Source organism: Vulpes lagopus, chromosome 8 (assembly GCF_018345385.1).
Source record: "Vulpes lagopus strain Blue_001 chromosome 8, ASM1834538v1, whole genome shotgun sequence".
NCBI lineage: Eukaryota > Metazoa > Chordata > Mammalia > Carnivora > Canidae > Vulpes > Vulpes lagopus.
Genome location: NC_054831.1, coordinates 120,139,294 through 120,144,985, shown reverse-complemented (window position 1 = coordinate 120,144,985; position 5,692 = coordinate 120,139,294). Strand labels below are relative to the sequence as shown.

At 37.7% G+C, this 5,692-nt stretch overlaps 1 pseudogene; it reads right to left on the bottom strand.

The window, feature by feature from the left end:
• Window positions 1-1,934: 1,934 nt before the first annotated feature.
• Window positions 1,935-2,387, bottom strand: LOC121498001 (annotated as a pseudogene).
• Window positions 2,388-5,692: the final 3,305 nt, after the last annotated feature.

Here is a 5,692-nt window from a genome sequence, read left to right as displayed (position 1 = left end):
TAGGTTTCTTACTCCAGTAACTAGGTGAGTGAGTGGAGGTGAAGACTGGGATCCCGAACTTTGGGAAATTACATTTGAGGTACCTTTGAGATGTGCAATTGCGAGTGATGATGAAACCCATCCGTTTACCATCTCTGTAGCTTTCCCTTTTCCAGAATGTCATATCAGCCTTTTCAGACAAACTTCTTTCATTTTAGCAAAAGATATTTAAAATCCACTCATATTTTTTTTTGTGGCTTGATGGTCCATTTATTCTTATCATTGCATAATATCTCGTTATCTGGATGCATCCCAGTCTGTTTCTCCACTCATCTATTAAAGGACATGTTGGTTGCTTACAATTTGGAACAATTGTAAACAAATTTGCTATAAATATTTGTATGAATGTGTGTGTGTGTGGGGGGATTATAGTTAGTAAATACCTAGGAGTGTGCCCATTGGATCGTACAGTAAGACTATGTTTAGCTTTGTGAAAAACTGCCAAGCTGCCTTCTAAAGAGGTGGTACCATTTTGTGTTCCCACAAACAGTGAGAGAGAGTTCCCGTTACTCTGTACCCTTGCCAACAATTGGCATTATTTAAAATTTTTTTTTAGCTTTCCTAATAGGTATGTAGTATTATCTCCTTGCTGTTTTAATTTGCAACTCCCTGATGATAAACGATGTTGAGCATCTTTTCATATGCCCACTTGACAGCTGTATATCTTCTTTGGTGGAGGATTTTTTCAGATCTTTTGCTCATTTTTTAAATTCGGCTGTTTGTTTTCTTATTTTTGAGCTTTGTGTATTTTGGCTGCAGATCCTTTACCAGCTATGGGTTTTGCAATTTTTTTCTTTCATTGCCTTATATTTTCATTTTTTTTTTTTATATTTTCATTTTTAAAAAACAGTGTCTTCCTCGTAAAAAGTTTCTATTTTATAAATTTCAACTTGTCAATTGTTTTTCATGTCAAGTGCTTTTGGTGTTGTACCCATCAACTTGTAGCAAAACCCAAGGTTACTTAGTTTTTCTCCTGTGTTTTCTTCTAGAAATTTTATGGTTTTGCATTTTACCGGTAGGTTTGTGACCAAGTCTTAGTCAATTTTGTGAAAGATAGAGTCTGTGCCGTGTTCTTTTCTTCTTCTTCTCCTTCTCCTTCTCCTTCTCTTCTCCTTCTTCTCTTCTCCTTCTCTTCTCCTTCTCCTTCTCTTCTTCTTCTTCTTCTTCTTCTTCTTCTTCTTCTTCTTCTTCTTCTTCTTCTTCTTCTTCTTCTTCTTCTTCTCCTTCTTCTCCTTCTTCTCCTTCTCCTTCTCCTTCTCCTTCTCTTCTTCTTCTTCTTCTTCTTCTTCTTCTTCTTCTTCTTCTTCTTCTTCTTCTTCTTCTTCTCCTTCTCTTCTTCTTCTCTTCTTCTTCTTCTTCTTCTTCTTCTTCTTCTTCTTCTTCTTCTTCTTCTCTTCTCTTCTTCTTCTTCTTCTTCTTCTCTTCTTCTTCTTCTTCTTCTTCTTCTTCTTCTTCTTCTTCTTCTTCTTCTTCTTCTTCTTCTTCTTCTTCTTCTTCTTCTTCTTCTTCTTCTTCTTCTTCTTCTTCTCTTCTTCTTCTTCTTCTTCTTCTTCTTCTTCTTCTTCTTCTTCTTCTTCTTCTTCTTCTTCTTCTTCTTCTTCTTTCTCATGTGGATGTCTAGTTGTTCCAGCACCATTTGTTGAAAGCCTATTCTTTATCCATTGATTTATTTTGCTTCTTCATAAAAATCAGTCAACTATATTTCTGTGGATCTTCTTTTGGGCTCTGTGTTCTGTTCCACTGATCTATGTGTCTAACTTTCACTGTCTTAGTTACTATAGCTTTATTGTTAGTCTTGAAATCAGATAGCATGAGTCCTCCAGATTTTTTTTTATAACCTTAAATACTATGACAATTGTTTATTATAAAGGTGAACCCTGATCCTCACTCTAGGCTTATTGGTAGGATTTCTGGTAGTGTGCATGGGCACCAGGAGCACCAAACTTTTTGGGTTCTCAGTGCTGGGGATCAGCTACCAGCAGGGACTGGTTACTCTGGATGAGGATGTCTTTGATCTTCTTGAAAGCCTCATCCATGGGTTTCTGATAATAGGCCACTGGGGCTTTGGGGATGGACTGGCAGATTGTGTAAATCTGGGCCATGTGACTACCACCCTTCATTCAGACTTGGATGTACACCTTGGCAAATAGCTCCTTGCCCAGAAACGGAACAGGTTCCAGTAGCTTATATTGCAGTGTGCATGGCTTGATCATCTCCAGTGGCCTCCCATTCATCTTGATGAAGTCATTGACACATTTGTAGGGTGCCGTGGCTGTGGCCATCTTCTTGCATTGAAAAACCTGCATGGACTGCAGAGGACCCTTGAGTGACATGGCTGTGATCATAGACAAGAGCCCATCACTGTACCAGGCCAAAGCCTGAGAAAGCTATTCTTCTTTTTCACTATTGTGTTGGCTCTTCTAGATCCCTTGCCCTTTCATATGAATTTCAGAATCAGTTTGCCAATACCTACAAACTAACTTACTGGGATTTTCATTGGTATTGCACTGACTCTGTATATCAAGTTAGGAAAAATTGGCATCTTAGCAGTATCAGGTTTTTTAATCTATGGACATGGGCTATATCTTTTATTTAGCTTTAAAAAATTCTTTTTTCATATTTTAAACTTCTATACACGGATTATATACATATTTAGATTTATACCTAAAGTAATTCATTTTTTTGATGCTGTTGTAAATGGTATATAATTTTTTTCAAATTCAAATTATTCCTTGGTGGTATATGGGAAAGCAATAGATTTTTGTATATTGACCTTGTGTCCTGTGGTCTTGCTATACTAATTAGGGTTTTGCAGAATTTGGGGGGATTTTCTATAGAAAATCATGTTATCTGTGAATAATATACTTTTTTATTTCTTTGTCTTGTCTCATTGCACCAGCTACAACTTCCAGTATGATGTTGAATAGGAGTGGTAAGAGAGATTTTCTTTCCTTACTCTTGATCTTAGCATCACCATTAAGTATGATGTCAGGTGTAGAGTTTTAGTAGATGTTCTTTATTGAGTTTAGGACGTTTTCTCTGTTTCAAGTTTGCTAAGAGTTTTTCCTCTTTGTTTGTTTGTTTGTTTGTTTGTTTGTTTGTTTCTTGATGATGACTAGGTTTGGATTTTGTCAAATGCTTTTTCTGTATCAAATGATATGATCATATGAGTTTTCTTCTTTAGTCTTTTGTTATAGTGGATTACACTGACTGATTTTCTAATGTTGAACTATCCCAGCATACCTGGAATAAAACTCACATGATTTTCCTTTAAAATTCTTATTATACATTGTTAGATTTGATTTGGTAATATTTTCTTGATAATTTTTGCATCTATATTAGAAGAAATACTGGTCTGCAGTTTTTTTTTTTTTTATTTTGATGTCTTTATCTGCTTTAGGTATTAGGATAATATTGGCTTCACAGGCTGAGTTAAGACAGGTTCCCTCTGCTTCTATTTTTTTTTTTTTTGGAAGAGATTGTGAAGAATTGGTGCTATTTCTTCCTTAAACATTTGGTAGAATTCACCAATAAAACCATCTGGGCTTGGTGTTTTTTGGGGGGGAGGGGGCGGGAGGAAGATTTAAAAATAATTATTGATTCAATTTCTTTAATAGATTTGTGGCTATTCAGATTATTTGCCTTTTTGTAAGTTTTGGTAGTTTGTGTGTCTTTCCAGAAATCAATCCATGTCATATAAATCATCAAATTTGTGCACATAGAGTTATTCCCTTAGTATCTTTTTGAAATCAATGGGACCAATAGTAACAATCATTCTGATATTGGCACTATTTGTATATTCTGACCTTGTTTTCTTGTTTAGCCTGAGAAGAGAGGAGAAAAAAGCTCCTTAAATGATAAAACTACAAACTACTGCAAAGGAATGTCTTGTAGTTTTTTTTGTTCTTTGACACGTGAAATATTTCAGGAACATAATAATTGCATGATGTGATGGATTATCATATTTCAAAATAACAAAAAGTTTCTAATGCCACAATCTCTTGATCTTAAGAAGTTTATAGTTTTGACTTTCAGCAATCAACTGAGCATCTACTATGTGCCAAGCACTGTGCTGAGCCCTCAGGTATAATGGTGAGCAAAGTGGATATGGTCATGGTCCCTGTCTTCATGGGGACTGGACTAACATGAATCAAATGATGTCTCAAATAATTGCAAAGTTGCTACTGTGGTAAGTTACATCAAAAAGAAAGATATAATAAGGTTTATTGATGTTAATTCATAGAGAGATTTGGCCTGGCTCAGGGAAGGTTTTCCTATGGAAGAGGCAATTGAGCTGGGGTCTGAAGATTGAGCAGAACTAGGCAGGGAGGGAAGTGTGTTCCTGGTAGGGGTGCTAGCACGGCAGAGGCCTTGAGGTAAGAAGTTCTTTGCTGCTTTGAAGTCCCAAAAGAAGGCCAGAGTGTTTGGGGTGGAAATAAGACATGAGAAAGTGGAGGTGGCTGAAGGGGGAGAGGGAGAAGGCCTGGCTATGCTGAAGTTCTGCCTCCATGCTAAGACTGGTGCAAATCACTAAGGCTGCCCTACATCCCAGCTCTTTTCTCAGAAGGAAATGAGAGCTAGAAGAGAAAGATAAGGGAGAGAATTGTGTTTGTTACTTACCATCTTCCTCATTGGGGTGGGTCATCTCTATGGGGTGCAGAGTTATGAGTAAGTTATTTTTTAAAATATTTATTTATTTATTTTGGTGGGGGAAAGCCTGGGTGGCTCAGTGGTTTGGCACCTGTCTTTGGCCCAGGGTGTGATCCTGGAGACCCAGGATTGAGTCCCGCATCGGGCTCCCTGCATGGAGCCTGCTTCTTCCTCTGCCTGTGTCTCTGCCTCTCTCTCTCTCTCTCTGTGTCTCTCATGAATAAATGAATAAAATATTTTAAAAAACAATAGAGAGAGAGCGAGCGCATGTGAGCATGAGTGGGAGGGGCAGAGAGAGAGAGAGAGAGAGAGAGAGAGAGAGAGAGAATTCCAAGCAGGCTCTCTGCTGAGCCTGGAGTCTGAGATGTGGGACTTCATAAGTCTGAGCCTTATGACCCTGAGATCATGACCTGAGCCAAAACCAAGATCAGAGACTTAACTGACTCAGTCATTCAGGTGCCCTGAGTAAGTCATTTTTTAAGTAGATAGTTTACTGAGGCATAATTTACAATAAAATTCAACTATTTTAAGAGTATAATTCACTAATTTTGGTAAACTTACAGAGTTGGGCAGTCATCACTACAATCCTGTTTTAGTATATTTCTATCACCCCAAAGTTCCCTTGTGTTTGTTTGTAGTTAAGCTACCCTCCCCTTTTCCTGTAACGTACTCACACAGCGTCCTAAGCCTTCACTGGTCTGATTTATGTTTCTATTAATTTGCCTTTTGTGGCCACTTCAGATAAAGAGGGCCCTACGGCATGTAGTCCTCTGCATCTGGCTTCTTAGCATAATAGACATGAGGTTCATCCATGTATAGTGTGTATCAGTGGGTCTTCCTTTTCATGGCTGAGTTGTATTCTTTTGGATGGATAACCAACCACATTTGTGTATTCACCAATGGATTCACCAGTGGATGGATGTTTGAGTTGTTTTCACATTTTGGCTTTTGTGAATAATGCTGCTATGAATGTTTGTGCATGAATCATTTGGTGGACATATGC